Raw genomic sequence first — 22,941 nt, 5'->3', positions numbered from 1 at the left:
GAAACCTCCATGTCATTCTGCAGATGATCATTATCATTTATCAAAATAAATATCATCCTCTGGAATTTAGAATTCATCCTATATTTTAATTTAGGGTAAAGTAAACTTTTATTCTGTATGCCCTTATTAAATAATATGAAATAGCAATTTAATGCTTAAGAGTGCATTCTAAGTACTTCTCCAAAAGAAGTTTCTCTCGGAGAAAATCAGCCATCTATCTAGACCACATTTCTTGTGACAAATTTGAAATTTTACCTTACTTTGCCAACTGATATCAAGGTGCACATTCATCTAAGGTCACATAACTGGAAATGGACCCTCAATTGTGCAGTGTCCTGCGTTTGACACCAAAGAGATGGTGCTGAAGGCTTTTCACAGGTGAGATTATTGCCCATGGGTGTTTGGAGAGCGGTTTTAAATGCTTTCAAAAGAATGCCAAAATGTAGACCAAGGTTAGCGTCATCCCATAGGGGAGCATTAAAGACAGGTATAACCCTTACAGTTTTAGAGTCTTGGCTTTACTTATTTGATTTGTGTGAATATTTCTCAAGAGTACATTTATCATTGCTTTTAACCTATGTGTTGGATTCCATATTTGTTATGTAGGACATAATTATGTATATTCATTGAATATTGTATTGTATTGTATTGCTCTTTTCCATTTGGGCTACAAATAACACCTTCAATTTATTCATTGGGTCGATACGATCATGGAGATACCAAATTTATATAGGTTTTATTATGTTTTAATTCTAAAAAAAAATGGAAATCTTTTTTCACAAAACATTTCTTAGTTTTGCCACATTCTGACACCAATAACTTTTTTGTAGTTCAACGTATGAATCAATTTGCATTGAAAATTTTTATGTGTGGTAAAATGGCAAATTTGTATATTTTAATATTTTGAATATATATAATATATGTTTATGATTTGACATGTTTATTTTTATATGTGTTCTAGGATGTTTTAAATTTGAAGTTTTTTAACATTTTTGTTATTTTTTTCAAGCTTGTTTCAAAATGTTTTAACTATTATTTCAGCCCCCTATGATACTTTAACCCCAGGAGGTCTGATCACTCATACAATATGCTGCAATACAACTGCATTGTAGTACATTGTACATGTACTGTTTCTATATTACAATTCTGTGTAAGACAGACTTCAATGTAGATATGCTACTGAAAGCTGTGGGAGCCCAGCTGATCAGTGCCCTCCGATGACGTCAAGGGGAGCTCCACTCTGCATTTTAAGATGTTGGTAACAAGGTAAAGCACTGTTATGTGCCACTGTCGGGTTTGACTGTGGCATCAAACAGTTTAACTGCGGTGATCTCTGCCAGCAACAACCGCAGCAGTTAGAGGCAGGTGTCAGTTGTGGAGCCCGTGAGCCCTCTACATACAGCCCTTACTACTGTATGATTTACATAGTTCTAGAGAAGTAAGGAATTGGTGAGCATGCTCCTTTTATGAGCTGGCACTTGTATGTATGTGACTCTTTTCATATGCCTAATAGTTTGGTAGATATAGGTACTATATTTGTATAACTATCAATAGTATGTGTAAGGTAATGGAAATACGTTCTTGTAAATATTAATGATCATTTGAGTGCAATTCCTGTTGAGGTGGTCTGGGACAATAAACTACTTATTGGTCCTTATAGACCAGTGGTTAAGTATTCCAAATCATCTTGGTAGCCTGATTTGGATCAATATACCACAGGTCCATAAGGAGGTCCTGTAGTTGGTTTGTTGCCAATAATTACCATATTTAGTAACTTAAAGGGAACCTGACATTAGGAGCCCTTTTTCTGGCTCCCAATGTCCCCATAAAGCATAGTGCCAAAGGGCCACAAACACATTACCAAAGTGTTTTTATAGTAATACTAGCTTTTTCGAAAAAAAGATAAGTTAGATAAAAGTTTACTTTACTGGATGCAGACCTGGGCATTTTATATATCTGTTTTTCCATTATTTTTCTTTTTCTGCTCCTATAGCAGAACAGAACAATAGATAGCCTTAATTATATGCCCTTCATATAAAATGTATGCTTTACCAAGACGCTTATTGTGAATTATTTGATTTATAAAAATTTGTTTTTAAACTAGACTCTCCAGAAGAATGATTGCTATTAATTCACTGAAACCTGTAGACTGTTTATTTAGTAAATATTTATTAAATATCATTTATCATTGTATTCAATGAAGAGACAAGTCTGAAAACAATGTTTGTGCAATTAAATATATGTATGGTTCCATTACAGTATATTACTCTTCTTTACAGAATCTCCAGTGGGAAATAGACATGTCATCTATTTGTCATATTGACCATCTTCACATATTTTGGAGAGTGTGGATTATCCATGTGTTATTAGCATTTGTGATTCTTACTATTGTTGCTGAGAAAGATCCATTGCAAGGATCTTGTAAAAGCCTCCTCGTAGCACATGAAAGAGTAAGAGGTTGGAGGGGATTAGGGCATAAAACCTCGTTTGTGTTTCACATAAAGTGAGTTCATATTAAACTCTTACATTAAACTGTTTAAAATTATTTTTTTTCAAAACATTTGAAAATAATACGCTGGGGAATGGTGCTATTTATATAAAGATTTATTATTATTATGCCTTGCACTTCCCTAAACCTGTTTTTTGTTATGGTAAATTACTGTTCTATTGCTACAGTATTGTGAATAAATATGGCTTTTGACTAGAAGGTTCCTAAAAGGGTTGTCCCTTGGAAGTTACTTATCCGGAATCTACAGAATAAGTAATAAGTTATAGAACTGTGGGATTCCATTTGCTTAGACCCCCAGCAATCGGGCAAATTCGGGGATACATAGTTACCATATGGATAGATGAACAGTTCTCCATTTTCTTATATGGGTTTGCACAAGACCACTATATAGCAGTCCAAAAGGATTGGATAAGGAATTGGAACACATGTTCATTGGAACATATGTTACAATATCCTGATCTGTAATTTAAATCCCTTCCCTTGTCTTGCTTGGTTGAACTTGATGCAGTACCTATGTAACTTATGCCCTATCCTGTGGCTAGAAAAGATGTTAAAAAAATCAACACTTCTGATATAATTGTTAGAAGTTTTTGCTAACGCTCATCATTTAGCATTAAATGCCAAGCTGAACATGGATTTGCTATGTTATGGTTGCATATTGTGGCACATTTACCAAGGTCTACGCGCCAGTTTTCTGGTGGACTTTGCACGTTCTTTTAGGTGCAAACTGCTTGCACAGGTATTTAAGAAGTGTCTGTGCCACAATTTTGCATTAACATGCAATCGTTTTGTGGCGCAGCTGTGCTAGCCGACATGCAACACAAATTGGGGGGCCTTCCGGGGCTCTGTTGGACCATGCGCCAAATTTATCATGCAGAGTCCAACAGAATTGTGTCGCAAGCCCTATGTTAAAGATACACTGGAAAAAAGCGGTGCACTCTGTCGGGGCAGTTCAGGGAGCGCCATATTCATGAAGAAAGGGCGCCAGACATCATGAATCTGGCGCACCCTGCACTATACACAGGAAAACTGCATTTAGTGCAGTTTGCACTACTCTTAGTAAATGTGCCCCTATGACTTTTGGGAACTGTTAAAATACTGGAACCCAAGTTACTATGTTAGTCAAGTGCAAATTTGTATTTTTATTTTTTTTTATAACCAGAAAAAATAACATTGTTTATTGAAACATTTGGTAGCAATAGTATGTTATGCTAACAACAATTTATGTTAAACCTCCGGAACTTATGGCAGATGGTTTATTAAGTCCCTTCATATAATTACAGGTCATCATATTCTTATAAATTCTCCTCTGATTTGTTTCTGGATGGAAATGGATTACTATTGATCAATCATATAATTATAAACCATGGCTCAAACTCTATCACAAAAAAGGACATTTTAACAATTAACATTGTAAGATATACAATACTAAGACTTTATACGAGGAAACTTTCACATAATATACACCTATTGAATAGTGAACTTTTATTAAGTCCTTATTGCTCAGTTACATTTGTGATTGTCCTCTACAGGTACCACCTGGTAAGTTTCCTAATTAACTTCTAAAATATATATGACATGTATTTTGGGTTAGGTATCATATAGCTAGACAAGTAAACCCCATACTTTTACTAGCTTGAAAGGAGTCTGTCAGCAGTTTTGACCATAGAAAGCTGCAGACAGTGTTAGTAAGCTGCCCTGGAGAACTGTGTCACCAAACCTTTGTGTATGTTGTTAGTAGTGAATGTGAAAAGTAAGGATATAATCCAGCTCTACGACTCTGGGAAGCCTGAAGACTTTTCTGCTCTTTGTGCTGCTCCACAGCCCCATCTTTCTGCTCAGAGTAGTAGAGAAGCTGTATCAGTAGTTTGGCTGGATACTTAAAGCAGTAACTCGGAGCAGAGGTGCGTTGATGTGAAACAGTGCAAGCAGCAGAAAGCTCTTCAGGCTGAAAAAAATAATTTTGTACAATCCTGCTGATACTTATCACACACAAAGGTATGTTTTCAAAGCTTTTCAGGCTCTATACCCAACACATCTGCAGTTTATTATTGTCAAAACCGGTCACATATTTCATTTACCAACATCAAAGTGCAGGACTACATGATCCAAAATAGAAATTTCTACCCTAAATGGTAAAAAATGGTAAAAAAAGGTGTATCTTACTTGAGTATTGGTACACTGTTGAAAGTAGTTTAAAGTAAACTTGTCACCACACTAACCTCCCAAGCCCACTACCAGTACCTTCTTCTGTAATATGTATGTACCCTCGAGGTGTTTTTGCATATTTCAAGGTTGCAGCATGAATGAAAAATCATATTTTATTCTTTTGTATGATGTAGTCAGACGATCAGGAAACCCAGCCTCCTGCAGTCAGGAAACTCCACCTCCTGCAGTCAGGTGACCCCCGCCTCCTGCAGTCAGGTAGCCCTCGCCTCCTGCAATCAAGTAACCCCGCCTCCTGCCTTTAGGCTTCTCTGCCCACTCCATACAGCTGTATTCCCAAAACTGTCTCCTAATTGTGATGTCATTCTCTGGCTATCTGAAGATCTAGGAGGCAGAGCTGGGCCAGATGCATGGAGTAGGCAGAGCAGATTGACTACAGGAGGCAGAATTGTTGGACTGCTTCCTACAAAAGAATAAAAGACGATTTTTCATTCAAGCTTAAATCTAAAATTATGCTAAAAACACCTCCAGGGGACGTACATATTTACAGAAAGAGCTTTGGGGGTGGTTAGTGTGGTGACAGGTTCACTTTAAATAGTAAATACAGTTAAATCTTTATTACCTTTTTATTTCATAATGAATAAAATTTTGGATAGATACTTTTCTAAACTTATGTAGCATGTCTTTTATGGTTTTATAGCTTTGTTCATTTTTAAGACGGGTGCACCTGCTGAAATGGAAAAGTGAAAAGACAGAGACAGATTCCGGGACAATGCTGCCTGCATTCATTCTTCTTTCTTTGTGTGCTTTGGCTATCAGCACAGTGATTGGATTTGTTACTAATTCCTTTATCATTGTGGCTCATGGGATGGACAGAGCCAAAGGAAGAAATATTAATCCCAGAGAACTGATCCTGTCTACATTAGGTCTTTTTAATATTGCTTACCAGTGTAGCATGGTGGCCAATGACACTGTTCTCTATCTTTGGAGTGATCTGTATTTCTCTGACAAATTTTACACCATCTTCTCCATTCTTCTGCTCTTCACAATATTCTCCAGCTTCTGGTTTACGTTCTGCCTCTGTGGTTTCTACTATGTAATGCTGGTTACATTTGAGAAAACCTTGTTTATGCGTCTGAAGCAAAATATTTCTAACGTTGTCCCTTGGATGCTGTTCTCCTCTGTCCTCTTGTCTACGGTTATTAGTGTTCCAGTTGCATGGAATATTGAGAAAGAGGACTATACCTCACAGGTCTATGAAAATGTTACCGGCATCACTGACAATTCAACCTCACAAGAGTGTAAACCACACATGAGTCTTCAATACTTGCTGGTCACCAGTATAATTGGTTGCTGTATACCTCTTGTACTGGTAGCCATTTCAAACATTCTCATCATTAAAACTCTTTGTCTCCATGCAAAGCATCTTGGGAAAAATAAAGGTGGAATGAATGTGCAAAGTGTGGATGCAAGTGTATCTGCAGCCCGCACTGTCACCTCTCTTCTTTTGTTATATATCAGCTTTTATGTTTCACAAATATTATTAATCATGGCCATATTCGAGGTTGATAGTATATGGTTTTCTGTCTGTCTGGTTGTCATATATGCTTACTCACCTGTGCAGTCAGTCATTTTGATTCTTGGAAGTCCAAAATTGAAGAGTACATTTGTAAAGTTTTCTAACTCTATTGTGTTTAAAAAGAGGATGTCACCAAGAGAAGACATAAAAGCGATAACATGAACCATCACACTTGCATTCAAATTTATTTATCTGCAAATAATAAAAAAGTCACAATCTTCCTGTACAGAAACAGAATAATTAAATGGATAGGGATTACATTGGTCAGGTACCACAGATATGTGGTACATGCATTTCCAGAACAAATGGCAGTCAATGTATCCAACAACAGAACCTTTACACACGCACAGAAAGCAAGACAAATTATGTACTCTTTTCATTCTTTATAAAGTTTGGAGAAGCACAACATGAAAAACATTATGACATATTGTAGTTATGAATTTGATATATGCAGTGCAGAGAGTGTGGAATAGAGTGTTTAAGATCTTTTGCAGTTCAGTAATCAAAGTATAACTGAAGTCTATCTCTATTGTTCAAGTGTATGTATGAAAATTTTATGTGTTTTTAATAATAAAAAAGTTGTAATTTACTCTTTGTCTTAGTCTCAGTATAATTGAATTAAGGAATTACAAGAAGTTCCTATTTCAGTTGTCTTTTCAAAGTGTCTGAACTGTCAAATAATATATCAATTATGCACTGAAACCAACACTAGGGGCAAACATATTTACTCTCAGGTTTCATTTTAGTCCTTCAAGTCATACAATTTAGGGATCAGAACAAATGACTTGACAACAAAAAAACAACCATGGAATTATATATAGTGAACCTGAAGTACACAGTGCGGGTCTGTACCGAATTTGGTAGGTTCGGCACCCAGGGCCCTGGAGACCGAACAATCACTTCTATTCGGGATCCAGGTCTGTGTTGACTGCTGAAGCTGCCAATCAAGCAGATTACAGCCCCTAAGCAACCACAGGCATGTCATGTGTCATACCTGTCATTGGCCGACTGCAGTACTTTGTAGTATAAGAATAGGGTCACATATCCAGGCGCCATTACACTCAATAGACAGCTAGGGGAAGGTTGTTGCTTGTCATAGGGTCAGTCAAATAAGCAGAGACTTCTAAAAAACAAGTAATTGCCTTTTGCAGGGAATTTAGGTGTATAGAGGTACCTACTTTTATTAGGGACCTGGGGAAATCTAAAATAATTGCTCTATAATTAGATCTGCATTGGCACCTATAGTGAAGGCATATTCTTATTGATTATAGAGGCTATACAGCAATACATGGCAAGAACAGGCAGGAACATTTGCATTTACTGCATCATCCTGCAATATCTTGAAAAGTTCTCTTCTCAGTTACTACCCTGTTTCCCCTAAAATAAGACATCCCCCAAAAATAAGACCTAGTACAATTTTGTTAAGGCTCAGAAATAGAAGGCCTCCCCTGAAAATAAGACCTAGTGTCAGTCATTGGAGAAGCTTCCCCCACGCCGTACATTAGTATTAGTAAATCTTTTAGATGCTGTAGAAGGTTGTGACATGGAGAAGAAATCATTGAATTAAATCAATGACTGTTGTGCTGCAAATATGATACCAGCAGCTACAAGGATAAGAAGGGATCAATTATGGAAAGTGCTTTTACTAAATATGAGAGATTAGGGCCAATGATTCTAATAGAAATGGAGTCACAAGAAATACAGCATGAAATTCAGAGTTTGGAGAGTTATAAGAATGTTAGAGAAGTAGATTTTTTGTTCAATGATAAATGTAAATTCTTGTTCATGGAAAAATAAGACATCCCCTAAAATAAGACCTAGTGCCTCTTTGGGAGCAAAAATTAATATAAGACACTGTCTTATTTTCGGGGAAACAGGGTAGCACGCAGTAATACAAAGTGCTCAGTGAATAGGGCTCAGGAACATCTAGATTGTAAAGTCGATCTTGTCAGTGAATAGAGTGCAGTAATGCGTGGATCAAATATTTGCATGAAATTTTTCTGTGCCAGAATTCTATTCATTTGTGTTCTGCAGTATGTTTATCATATGGATCAGTTTTGGTTACTACTTGACCAAACAATTAAGCTGCATCCCCAATAGAGAGAGGGAGAAGCGTTATATACCAATTGTTTTCTCAAGACTGCAACAACCCCTGAGCTAGAGCAATGGATTCAAGGCTAGAGCTTTTCAGTAAATCAATCGCGCAGCTTGCATATTTTGCCATCATTAGTAAAAGAGGTTTGTCCCTTGAATAGTGGTCATTCTCCATTGAGGGCTTATCAGATTTACACTGAATATAATCCATCAAAGAAAACAGGAGAAGACTAAACACCAACATTTTCAGAGAAACTGTAATGAATGAGGCATGCCACATCTGTAATCTCCTATAGTCACCTGTAACCTCCACTTAGAACTCCAACACTAGTGCATTCTCTCATATTTCTATCATGAGCTCCAGTGCTGGAATGAAGAATATTATTTTAGCTTTAAAGCCCCGATTCAGCACGTGGGCGACCCATTAGTTGCCACTGGTCACTATTGGAAAAAGCTGGCCTTCCCGACACTGCCATGAAATACACAATGGGGCAGATTTATCAAGCTGTCTGAAAGTCAAAACATTCCTAGGTTCCCAAGGCAACCAATTACAGCTCAGCTTTTTTTTCACCAGTGCTCATGAATATTTTAAAGGGAAGCTGTGATTGGTTGCCATGGGCAACTGAGAATATTTTGACTTTCGGACAGCTTGATAAATCTGCCCCAATGGGTATTCAGATGCATTTTTGGTCCGCTCAACACTAATCAGGGCAATTACCCTGCAATAGGGTTGTGTGGTTTATGTTTTGTAAATAGTTTTAATTTTTGCAAAAAAAAAATTGTTTTTCCAATTTTTTTTTTCACAATGATTTGGTTTTTTGAAAATGTTGTTTTAAAAAAGTTTGTGTTTTCTGGGGGTCGGGAGGGAATTTTAAAGAGTCAGTTAAAGAGATGTAAGGTCCTTGCACATTCTTACTTGTCTACGCAATAAGCAATATGGCATTGCATACTGCAGACCCGATTTTCTCCACAGCCTATTGGTGCATTGCAGGGATGGCCTGCTCAGAAAGTATTGGCAGCTGGGAATGAAACATTGTGGGACAGTCACAGCCATAAAATTTTTTAACCCCTTAATGCCGAGACCCTTTTATGTTTTTGCGTTTCCATTTTTCACTCCCCACCTTCAAAAATCTATAACTTTTTATTCTTCTATGTAAAGAGCTGTGTAAGGGCTTGTTTTCTTCGTAACAAATTGCACTTCATTTTATATTCCATGCCGTGTACTGGGAAGCTGGAAAAAAAATTCCAAATGCACCGTTTTCTTGTGGGCTTCGATTTTACAGCTTTCACTGTGCGCCCCAAATGAAATGTGTACTTTATTCTTTGGGTCGGTGTGATCATGGGGATATAAAATTTGTATAGGTTTTGGAATGTTTTCGTACATTTACAAAAAAAAAATTTTATTTTATTATTTTGCCATCTGTTGGTGCTAATTACTTTTTCATACTTCGCTGTACAGAACGGTGGGTGTTTTTTGTGACTTTTGTTGACATTTTCAATGCTTCTATTTTTAGGACTGTACGGCCTTTTGATCACTTTTAATTGAATTTTTTATATTTTATTTATATGACTTCTAAGAAGTCAAAGCTGTCATGACAGCCAATCACCGGCCCCCGATGATGTCACAGGGAGTGGCGATCTTCACCATCTTTAACGATATCGGAGGGCGATATCACATGTGAAAAGTCGGAATGCAGGATCATGTCTTGGTTAATTCCTGAGCTGAGTGGTTTTGCTGAAAAAACAATTATAACATTCAGGACCTTGGGAAAGGTGGAGTTTGGAAATACAAATTGCTGCTAAGTAAAGAATGACTAAGCATGAGTAGTCAAGCACTAATCGACTTGAACTGGACCACTCATACACAGAGGCTGGGGGATGATGCAGCAATTAATTATTTTGTCTGGCAGGAAGAAAACTGCAGGAGATGATGATGCAAACAAAGAGAAACTCTCCTGCTATGAGAAGCGGGAAAGCACGTGCCAGAGCAGACATAGAAGCCACAAAGCTTCATTATCATAATGTTATATATGTTTTATCAGCAAAACCACACAGCACAGTGATTAACCAAGATATGATCCTGCATCAGTTTAGCTACAGCATTCTCAAGGTATGTTTGCTTCATAATTCATCAAATCAAATGGTAGGTTTCCTTTAATGAAAGACCACTGCTAATATAATTTTACTATGCATGTGTAGATTGATATTCAGTATTAACAACTTCACTGACCATCTTTCATCGATTGACATAGAAGCCATGTAATGTGAGATACAAACAGACAGCAGATGACATGTACAAAATGTGAACAGTCCTAGGAATCACCACACAGCCAAAAGTCTAAATGTAGAAGTGGCTGCAATTTGGAAATGATGATTTATGAATGCATGTCAAGGAAAGATAAGTGCATCTTATTTTACTTCAGGCAGCAGTGACAAGCAGAGCAGCCGGGGAACGAGAGTGGGAGAGAAAGGTAACTTACTTTTTATTTTTAAGGACCCCATATTACCGGACAACCCCTCTAAATTTGTTCTGAAGTGTTAATCTACTGTTTACCCTACAAATCAATTGGAATATTATTCCTACAAAATTTGAGACTATTATGTCACTGAACAGAAAAAAGTGCCCAGTTTTCCACCCAATACAAATAACTTTAATAAGTAGTGTAAATATTCTAAATGTTGCATTTTTTTTCTGCGCAAGTGAGACCAAAATGTCATGGATGCCCTCTTTTGCAAGTTTTTGTAGATAGAATTCTGCAGTGCAAGGTGTCTTAACTTACATTTGTATTGACTCCCATTGAATTATAAGGAAAGGGGAATTTCAGTAAATAAAATGTTCACTCATCTGTAGCATGAATCAGTATATTCAAAAACATGCGGAAAGTAGGAAAGAGAATATATTTATGTGAATCAGGGATTTTGAAATTCCACTGTATAAATTTATTGATTTGCTTTGTTATTCTTGTTTCAGGACAAGGCAGTACACCTCATAATCCTTTAGGATTTGGATTATTCATTGGCCATCCAACATGATTGCATGTATAATTAAGCCAATTAGGAGCACCTGTAGCCTTTTTTTATAATTACAGCTCATTGGTATATAAAAGGCAGGTGCAGCAACAAAAAGATGAACAGAACACTTGAAGGTAAGGCTAAAAGCAAATTATTACATTACGTACATATAAAAATGTTAAACATGGTACATACCCTGTTATCACTCTCTGTGTTGCCGTATGACGTCTCATTAGACATTCTCCACTAGAATGTTTTTTAGGAGCATGCCAATATCTATGCAATATGGGTATGAATCTATTAGAAAGACCTTTCTAATGTAAAAGAAAAAAAAAGAGTGTTCCCTTGTGTTGCTACCACTGGTGTTGTGCGAACATGTTAACTGCTCACCTTATATGGGTGTCCTGTAGGCACAACTACTATTCAAGGTTTGTATTAAAACAAATGGTCCTACAGCCATTTATTGGTCCCTATACCATTCTGTAATGGGGTCCTTGCAAAATTTGATTCAGGAGGCAAAATAAGACTAAAAGATGGCACTTTTGGGGGTCATTTATCATATCTCTGTTTGTTTTTGCCTTCTGTCTTTTTTCCATCTGCTACTTTGATCATTTATCAATCTCACTTTTTATCAGATATCTGTTTTCAGCATTTGTTACAAATGTCTCAACAATGTCACACAAATGTCTTAAGTCCCATCTTTCCATTTTCTAAGTTTTCCTTAAGTATGGTTTCATCTGGAGTTTTTTGCTCCAAAAAATGTCACAAATTTTACACAATTTAAAAAGATGAATGCCATTTGTCGACATTTAGCACATCAGGATAGAAGATAAATGTGTCTTTCTGACGATAAACTAATGCCCCCAACAAGGCGCAAAACTTGCAATGCACCAAAAAAAGTCAACCTTCATATAATTTGTATAAAATAATTGTATTGAATATCATTTAAACTAAGGATTTTTTTAGCATATTTACCAGGTTGGAAACAAAATCTATTTTTTCAGAAATGTGTTTCTATGTGCACGTCGATGCACTTTTAAAAAACAAAAATAAAGCAATAAAATAACTTAAATCATTAGTTTTCTTGAAAACCATAGCCAACTGGGTGAGCCCATAGAAATGAATCTATATGTAGCCTTAATCAAAATGTGTTTGCCGTATATGTATAGATTTAGATAAATTAGCAGGTTTTATTCATAGCTCATTTATTATTTATGATATAAATAGGATTTGGGTCAAAAGAGAAGTAAACGGATTATTACCTTAAACTGTTACATCTTGTGCTTAACTATATCCTTGCCATTGTCTTACATTTTCCTTGATATGATAATTTGAAGGTGAATGAAAAAATAGGAAATACAGATATTCCCCATTGAACAAGTATTACTTTTTATTCCTCTCGGCTATTTGTGAAATAGTGTCCTCTGACATGAAGTGTCATCAGGTACTTACCAACTTGACCTTAACTATGCTATTCGCTTTACAACATCTCGAGGAAAAGGTTGGTATTTCTGATCCTGGATTTTACATTGATATTCTTGCCAACCTTCAGTGGATGAAGTCCTCAAAACAAGAAATTATTATTCTCTTTCACAGAATGATATTCACTTTGTACTCTATAGAATTTGCCATTTGGATGACAAAATGTTACAAGGTATGATAGTGGTATGATGTGCTAGTACACAGCTTTTTCCTGCTTCTAGCTTTAGTCACAATGACAGACATTTATCAATTTGGGCGCAGGAAGTGTGCTATAATATTCAGTGGGATTTAAGTTGGTGGCGCAAGGGATTAATGATTTGGGGCACAAACAAAAAGGTTTAGAATAGTCTCCCAATTTATGAAGGTGAAATAGAACTCCCTAGACCAGCTTTGTGGAGCTGTAATTGTTCGGCAAAAATTGTGCCACAAAAAGAGTCAGAAAATTAGATGCGCCAGAAAAGTGTCGGATTCACAAGCAATGCAACAATTTTCAACCCAAAAATGAAAAAGTCGTGAGTGTTGGAAAAGCACCAATATCGTGGCACTGACATTTCAAAGTTAAGGCACCACAGGAGCAGCAAGGGGGAAACAATTACCACCAGTTTTCCATTTGAAAGTAGATAATAAATACCCCAATGTTCTTAACTAGACTGGAAAAAGTGAGGATCTATCAATGTAATACAATATATATTTTATTACAACATAAGCTGCTATCTAAGGCAGAAAAGATTGGAATAGTAAAAGTAACAGAGTCACCCCAACTATTAAACAATGGGGAGATTCACTTCTGGCAAGGCACATAAATCTCCCCCTCCTCACCAGTTTACTTGCTTGTAAACCCACAAACCACTTTGGGCTTGTTGGGGAGCGAGACGGCAGTGGATGGGCAGGGTCATTAATATCCAGCCTACTGAATTTACTATAGTCTCTATCAGAAAAATGTGCCAGATCAGAACTGGTCTAAAGCCAGTCTTAATGGATTTCCCCCAATGTGTCTGCCTTTTCGATTTCAATTGAGGATTGACTGTTTAAGCCAATTAAGAGGCTACTAGATTTAAATTGGGAAAGCAAACTTATAAGAATAAAACTAAGATATTTATTGAAACCTTGCATGGAAGGTAGTTTAGGATACCCAATTTGAAGGGATGTCACACATTGTTGGAGTCACACATGAATTAGTTAACACAAAGGAAGGCGCCAGGGGCTTTGATTTTGTTAGTACAAAAATAAAGAGTTGCAAATAACATAAAGTGTTTTGAAATTTTGGTAACACGATGGTGAATAAATGGGAAGTACAGGCAGTCCCTGGGTTACATACAAGATAGGTTCCATAGGGTTTTTCTTAAGTTGAATTTATATGTAAGTCAAAACTTTATATTTTATTATTGTAGATCCAGACAAAATTATTTTTTGCCACAGTGACAATAGGAGTTTTGAAATTCTGTAATTGGACCAAGGATTATCAATAAAGCTTCATTACAGCCTGGAACTATAGTAAAGCATCCAGAGAGCTTTACTAGAGGTCACAGTGGGTAGAGGGGTCCGTCTGTAAGTCAGGTGTCCTTAAGTAGGGGACCGCCTGTATGGGGATTCACCTCTGTGTTAGATCCTTACGAAAGACCGGCACTCGCCAAAATCTTCTTCATTAATCCACTTTATTCATACATACTTACAAGAACAACATCATGGTGATGATTGTGTTAGGGTAGGGAAAGACGCAGAGACTCAAAAAAACGCAAAGTCCCTTTGTCTTTCCATACAGTAATTAATGGGATAATGTTAAGTGTAAATGGTAGGAGTATGACGTAGGGGATTTGCTGTCAGAACAGTTGTTGGAAATATTTCAGAATATTCAACACTCATCTTTTAATGTGTGTCATTATTTTATATGACCATTTTGTGCACAGATACTCAAACATTGTGCTCTGTGCAAAATACTGAAACAATGGAGTAGATTGTCTTCATTTGTTTTGGAATTGTCCCTAGATCCAGGTTTTGAAATTAAATAACAGATCGTTTTTGAGTTATTGATCTCGAACTTTTCCACTGGTTATTCTGTCCCAAAATATACTAAAATTCAACTATGCAAATTGAATCCATTGGCCATGGTGGTAATAACAAAGAAATGTGCAGTTTTGGGTAAATGGTAAAATCTTGTTTAAAAAATAAAGAAGTATGAAAAATGCTAAGAATAGGGCCCAGTGATTTGAATGGAAGGAGGTATGGGGCAGATTGGTTGAAGGCAGATGTTTTGTATTTGGTTTTTACATAGCCTGTCAGTTGTGGATTGATAAATAAGTGTTGCACTGTGGCCTATTTGCCTTGTCTACTTGTGTTTTACAATTTAGCAAATATTGTAAAGCTGCAGACAGTTGTGTCCGTGTAATGTACAAACCACTGCTGAGCATCCACTGATCCGCTCATAGTAAGCCTTGCACTCATACTGTACCTCTGTGTGTTTTATATTGTATACAGAGACACAAGTTACATGTAACTAAAATATGTTACACAATTAAGTATGGTTCTTTCTGGAAACAAAATGAAACCTGCAGTCATGTTTACTTTAAAGGAAACCTACCACTTGAAGTGGCAGGTTTCAGATGGAAATACCGAGCATCAGCTCAGGGTGAGCTGGTGCCGGAGCTAATTTTTGTTAGTGTTTTAAACCTCTGTATTTAAACTTTATAGCCGGCGCAGGCAGGTACGCGCTCGGCGCTTACCGTGCGCGCGGCTACATAGGAAGTGAATGAGAGCCGCGTGCACGGTAAGCGCCGAGCGCGTACCTGCCTGCGCCGGCTATAAAGTTTAAAAAGTGTTTTAAACCGCAATACAGCGGTTTAAAACACTAACAAAAATAAGCTCCGGCACCAGCTCACCCTGAGCTGGTGCTCGGTATTTCCATCTGAAACCTGCCACTTCAAGTGGTAGGTTTCCTTTAAAGGGTAACTTCTTTATTATTGCAACTGTAGCAATATTATTGCTAAAATAAAACTACTTTTTCTCCACTCTTCCTATCGTTTCCTTTTGGTATTATACTATATATATTGATATAACAATTTCTTTTCATTTCTATCTCTAGATAAATATACCTACAGAGGACATACATTTACTGTACGGGATACGTCACACAAGACCACCTATGCTGCCATTGTTTGTTGTGACATCTCTGACTGCACTGTCTGCCAGTTCTTTTGTTGGCTTCTTTACTAATGCATTTATCATACTGAATCACAGTATGGATATAGTCAGAGGAGCAAATATCAACCCCAGAGAGCTGATCCTTTCTGTACTTGGATTATTCAATATATTTTTTCAGTCCACCCTCATTGCCACTGATGTAGTACTATTACTGTGGAGTGACCTGTACTTCTCAGACAAGATCTATGCAACATGCTCTTTCCTTCTGCTCTTCACAATATTCTCCAGTTTTTGGTTAACTGTGTGTCTTTGTGGATTTTATTATGTTAATATTGTCTCATTTAAAAACCTCCTATTATCTCAACTTAAACAGAGAATGTCTTATGTAGTCAACTGGATGCTTACACTGTCAATCCTAATAGCACTGGCCATCAGCATCCCTGTTCCATGGAATATTTCTAGCAATGGTCAAGAGTTAACAAATGTCACCAATGTCTCCAGTTCTGTGGATGAAGAGATTTCTCACATCAGCCCACAATACTTACTGATAGCCAGTATGTTTGGCTGCTGCCTTCCACTTACTCTTGTTGCTGTTGCCAATTTCTTTGTATTAAGAGAACTCTGTACTAACGTACAACGTCTACGAGGTAATTCGAGTGGTATAAGCGTCCAGAGTATAGAAGCTAGCATTTCTGCGTCAAGAACTATCACTTCTATTCTGTTACTTTACCTATGTTTCTATCTATCAGTTATCTCAGTGCTTTTCAATGTTGTAGTATTGGGCAGCACCTGGTTTCCTCTATGTGTGACAGTGATTTACAGCTACTCTCCTGTACAGTCAATTATTCTGATTCTTGGCAGCCCAAAGCTCAGAGGTGCATGTATCAAGCTTTTTATTTTCTTGAATTCTCATCCATGAAACCTTCTAGGACTAAATTCATTATATCACTGTAAAGATTTCTTAAAGGGGTTTGCCCTTGAAAGAAAGTTCTAAAATTTTAATACCCTACTGATGTTTACATAATAAAGATAATTTTTAACCTCCTTACTTTACAATTTTACTCAGTTTTATTGCTGTTTTAACTACTATAACTCAGTGATGGTCAGTAAAAAATTGCAGAGTGTGGACGGGGACTGTCAGCAGACACTACATGATTCCTCTGTGCTATGAGATGCTGTGTGCTGACAATGTGCTTAGATTATGAGGGTACAGGATTATGTACACTTTTATTTGGCTTCTTATCATTCTACTAGTATCTGATACAAAGAAAAAGTGAGATAAGACAGATCAGAGATGATGAGATCCATGAGAGGGATATAAAACACAATGGGGCTTATTTACTTAGGGTCGCGGATCGCACTTTCGTTGTTTTTTCCGTTGTTTTGGGGATTTTCGCCACTTTGATAAGTATTTAACAGGGTATTGTATCACACGCGATGGGATTGTGGTGCAGCTGCGCTGATTTTCATGCGACAGAGATTGGTGAGTGGGCTGTCGGATGCTCTGACTGATTCGGACTATAACTTTGCAGGATTTAACTTTCAAATTGTGTCACAAGGTCAAGCATTTACATGCACCAGGAAGAGCAAGTAGAAACTCTGTTGGATCTGAGTGGGGAACCGACACATGCAGGATATCGGGCGCACAATCTTAGTGAATTGCGGTACAGTGCATGATCGTCGGACAATGCACTTTCGTGAACTCCGCTGGACCGGATAAATAAATGTGCCCCAATAACACTCTCAGCCCTGCTAGCCCACCTATAATGCACACAGAGTCAGTCTGCTATTTGCCTCACTCCCGGATAAAGACTTTATCTTGCCTGTAGCTAGTAGAGTAAGTTTCTGCACACTGCTTACCGGCAGTAAGTGCCTCTGTGTCTGAGCTGGTCTTGTAATGCAGGTGGGAGTGGCAGGAGGCAGAGAACACTGCATCCTGCAGACAAGAGAAGCTATTCATGAGAAAAATCCAGGGGCAACCAAATTGTGTACACCAGGACTAATAAAGGCGAGTTAGATTTATATCTGTGAAATGCTGTATTTTTGTTAATTTTGTGAATTAGAGAATGTGTTATTTTGTTACCCTGAGTATATTTAAGAAACTTGTCTTCATGGTAATTCCTCTATAATGTTGTATTACTTTTGTACAAAATGATTTTAATGATATGCCTTTACATGGAATGTAAGTTTTTTTTTGTATAATAAACATTTTTTGTCCAAGTGAAGTAACACTTATTTTCAATCAGTCTCATCTCTGTAGTCTTCTTTAGTCTGGTGGAGATCTTGCTGCTGTGACTCTTCCCTACTGCTTCCTCATCTCTCTGTGCAGTAAGCTTCTAGCACATTTGCTAAGTTAAAAGCAGATTATTACAAAATAAGGAATAAGTGCCCCAGAAAATGTAGAAATAGAAACTTTTGATATTTTACTTCAATTAAACCGACATAGAACAGTACCATACAAAAAGTAAAATAAAATTATTTTTTTCACTTCACAATTTTAAAAAAGTGTATGATCAAGGTTCAATGACAGAATGAATTAATAAGGTTCCTACACTTAACACAACTTACAGTAAGATAAAAGATAGGATGTTCCAAAGCGTATGACAGGGTGATTGCTAGTAGAGAGGATTGTTAGTAAGCGCTCATCTTTTGTATGTTACCCTCTTTTTCTTCTGTTTCCTTGATTGTTCTTCATTACTGGCACTAGTTTGGGATATGTTTTTAGTGATGGGAACTTGAGGATCTATTGAATCACCATGTTATGTATCTATGAGCTTCAACTAATGTGCTATGATATGGCCATCTTCTTCCCCTTAGTGTTGTTCCTTTTTAATTGACCTTCATTTTTAATTAACCTTGTTCTTACTTCTCTTTTAAAGATGATGGAATAAAGCAAGGATTATATCTGACCCTTTGTATGGCATTGCTCTTAAATTAGAACATTGTTCATTATTCTAATTTAACCCCTATCTGACCAGGCCTTACTGGCTGGTATTTACTGGTTTAAGTTACAAAAACTGGAGCCCAAATTTTTTTTGTCATATATAGTTTATATTTTTTTCAGTTTACAAAATTAACTCAAAATTACCTTTATAAATAAATTCTATGGCAATGTTTTTTATAGTGTAGCCAGGGACTTTTATTTTAATTGGAAAATATTAATGTTTATTTTTAAATATGTATTTATAATGATGGTTAGGGCACATTCACTGGCGGTATGCCCGCCATGCAGGCATACCACTTTGTGCTGGAGGTGATCCATAGAAAACAGCGGCGCACGGCCGCATACGCGCAAAGATATAGAGCATGCTCTATTTTTTTGTGGTGTACGGTGCAGATCGCCGGTGCAGATGTTTACTTTATATGCCTCCCATGAGGTTATTTAACTTTAGAAAGTTTACTATTAATTAATGCAACATTTGTTAAAATGTTATTAATTATTTAAAGTTTGCATTGGTGTGACTTTTGCTTATATTTCATTTTTTTTTTTTACATCATTCCTACACATGATGCTGCCAAAGCAATTTGTTTCCTTTGACAGGTCCTTGCAAACGATTATAATGGAGACCATAGGCGCCTTTTTAAAGCGGATTATTGCCACATATTTGCAGTATAAAATAAGGCATAAACCCACCATTACTTGCCTTGATCGGCACTTGTACCATGACGGCGATGGCCTATGGGTTTTGTTGCCAGTTGAATTTTGAGAGAGGTCATTCTATCACAGGCTTACAGGGCTTGAGAACCGTGGCATAACTAGGAGAGGTAGGGCCCCATAGCGAACGTCAGAATGGGGCCCCCATACATCAAAAAAAATATACATACAGTGTATACACACCATATACACAGACATACAGCATATACACATTACAAGTACACACATACAGTATATTCACACCAAATACCCCAGATGCCGGGGCCCCCATGATACTGTGGACTCCATAGCAGCTGCTATGGCTGCTACCGCTGTAGTTACGCCCCTGCTTGAGAATCTTTGTTAGAGATAAATAAAGCTGTATTGCAGTATATTGTCATACCATCTAGGGTATAAACCCCCCAGGGGGCCTGAAATAAGTTATAAAAAAAAATAAAAAGCTTTTTCAAAATTAAATTTTTTCATGATCTCCACCTTGGCAAAGGGGAGATACATGATGAATTATAATAATTTTTGTTCTAATACTGTACTGATGCTCATTGCCTCTCGTCTTAAACTGTAACATGGTTTTACAAAAATGTTAGCTATTTCTGTGTCACAAAAAACTCAATCTATCAAAATATTTTATAATAATTATCTCATATGGTGAATGCAGAAATTTAAAAAAGCACCCAAATCTCTACTTTTTACCATTTTGTGACCAAGATCATATAAAAAGATCAAGAGGTCACATGGTTCTCAAAGTAGTATCAATAGAAAGCTCCACACACAGCTCAATAAGTAAAGTATGAAAAAGTTACAGGTGCCAGAGTATGCAAAGTTTACACATTTTTTAAAGGTATTACGACATAACAAAAATATATCAATTTTGAATCTCTGTGATCATACTGACCTAAAGAATAAAGGGGAATTGTCATTTTGAACACACAGTGACAGCCATAACAACATATTTTTCCAGTACATTGCACTAACTATTAAATGGTGCCACCTCACACCACTCTGGCTTTTGGAATGGGAGATGTAAAAAACGGAAACCAAAAATAGAAAAGGACATACATATGCCTCTCCAACTACTCATATGACAATGGTTATCACGGAGACATCATGCATACATGAACGACTGTACAACCCTTGCTGCCAGTGGGTCACATAACCCTCAGCTCCCATGGATTGCAGCGAATTTAAAGTTTCGTATTAGTGGCAATCCACTATAATGCGCAACACCAACAAATACCACTTGCCATGTAGAACAACTCTGCCTATTATCTTGATTACCTAAGGCCAGTAGTTTTTGCTATCCTTCTCAGTTTAGCCTATCCCTGCATTAGCTGTCTCCCCTGGCTGTGCTGATTATCCCTGTGAGATTGTAGCTTGGTTACACAAAGAATACAGATAAAGGGGAAGGGTTGCTGCTCAATGTTCATTCTGGAGCGAGAAGGGGGAGGTCATGTGATGCTCTCTGTGTGTAGCTATCAGGAGAGTTGTGTCTGTGTGTGTGTATATACAGTGTATGGTATGTATATACTGTGTGATAATATATATATGGCCCATGAAGTACAGGACCGAACTCATTAGTACAATAAAGAACAGAATATTTTCTTTGTCTATGTACACATTTATTGTTATTCCTGTCCCTTAGTGACTCAAGTGATAAGGCTAGTGCCAAAACTGGCCCTCATCTTGTATGCCCCCCCACCAGCAGGTACCCGGTCACATTAAATTATAGGGGAATATAGAATGAGGAGTGCTAGCAGAATTTGACCACCTGGTGACATACGGGCCCTATTAACATAAAGCCGACAATAATGGGAGTTGGCTTAGTTTGGTGCCCATTCGGTCCGGGATTTAAATCGGGAACAATACTTCCATATTTAGAACTCAGAATGTATGTAGACACCGAAAGTGCCACCATCCGCTCACCCAAACCTACGCTCCAGCTAGGGCCAGCTGTCCACATCTCTGACGTTATCAGATGGGCAGCGTCTACACAGTCCGGAGGGGAATTCAAATAATGCATCTCCTAGGAGACTACAAAATAAGGTGTAGGCATACACAGAAGGGACTGTTCCTGCATTGCTGGATCAGGTCAGTAAGTATATAGACAAGTTGGTGACAGCAATCTGCAACAAGTATCCTACATGTCATAGATCGCTGTTGCATGTTTCTTTTGGCAACCCCTTCAAAGTGCATAATGGGATGTTTCCACTGAAGGGAAGGCTAACAGTGTCAGGGATGAATTCCCTCAGCCAGAACATTGGTTTATATAGAGACATTGAGGCACATTTACATACAACAGTGCAAACTGCACTAAATGGAGCCTGGGTAGTGTGCAGGGGGCGCCAGATTCTGGACTTTTGGCATATGTTCTTCATGAATATGGCCCCCTCTCCACTGCTCTGACAGAGTACACCACTTTTTTGGTGCACCTTTAACATGTGGCATGTGGCACAATTTTGTCGGACTTTGCATGTTAAATCTGGCACATGGTTTGATTGAGACCCGGAAAGCCCACTAATTTGTCTTATGATGCCTAGTGCAACTGCGCCACAAAAGGGTTCCTACTCAAATGTGGCACAGGCACTTCTTAAATACCTGTGCAAACAGGTTACACTAAAAAGAATGTGACACGTGTTTCGCTGTCGCGCTTCTTCAAGGGAGTCTTGAAGAAGCACGACAGCAAAACACGTGTCGGGGTCTTACATGCGTGGTCCCAGCTATTGGTATGGTATCTGCTTTTGTTTTACTCATTCTGCACTTTATGAGTGGTATTAAGCTGCAGTCCTGTGTTTACACTGCTTGTAATTTTGATTGCATAACCTACCTCCAGCCTTAAGCGGCGTCACTTGGGGATTTTTAAACTCCTTTGTGTGGTCCATACACTACATTGTCTTGTTTATTTATTATTTTATGTTTCTGTCCGTATTACAGTGTATGAATTATTGTTTGCTTTGTATTTGAATAAAGTTTATATTTTATGACAGTTACGTATTTCATCTGTTTTTTCAAGCATTTTGGTGTCATTTACTTGGCGGATGGCGATTAGGCCCACGCTTATCTGCTATACCCCCCTTTTTGTAACTAAAAAGAATATGTAAAGTCCAACAGAAAACTGGCATGTGGCCCTTAGTAAATGTGCCCTATTATGCTCTGAACACTTGTTGAATCTCTCCCATCTTATCTGCAAGACACAGCTGATTTATTGCAACATCTTATAATGGTTGATGTAGAGGCACTCTACTCCTCTGTACCGCACAAAAAGAGATTGGAGACAGTAGAGTAGTTCCTCTCCACCAGGGTTATCCAGGT

At 37.5% G+C, this 22,941-nt stretch overlaps 1 long non-coding RNA gene across 1 annotated transcript; it reads left to right on the top strand.

Moving 5' to 3' along the window:
- The first annotated feature begins 1,379 nt into the window (after window positions 1–1,379).
- LOC140078820 (uncharacterized) lies at window positions 1,380–16,112 on the top strand. The gene is made up of 4 exons (XR_011849896.1): window positions 1,380–1,449; window positions 10,772–10,819; window positions 11,320–11,494; window positions 15,922–16,112. It is a non-coding gene; the product is annotated as an uncharacterized lncRNA (long non-coding RNA).
- The last annotated feature ends 6,829 nt before the right edge of the window (window positions 16,113–22,941 follow it).

The sequence above is a fragment of the Engystomops pustulosus genome, chromosome 1, assembly GCF_040894005.1.
Source record: "Engystomops pustulosus chromosome 1, aEngPut4.maternal, whole genome shotgun sequence".
NCBI lineage: Eukaryota > Metazoa > Chordata > Amphibia > Anura > Leptodactylidae > Engystomops > Engystomops pustulosus.
The sequence above is the reverse complement of the archived record's forward strand: the minus strand, read 5'-3'. Positions and strand labels throughout refer to the sequence as shown.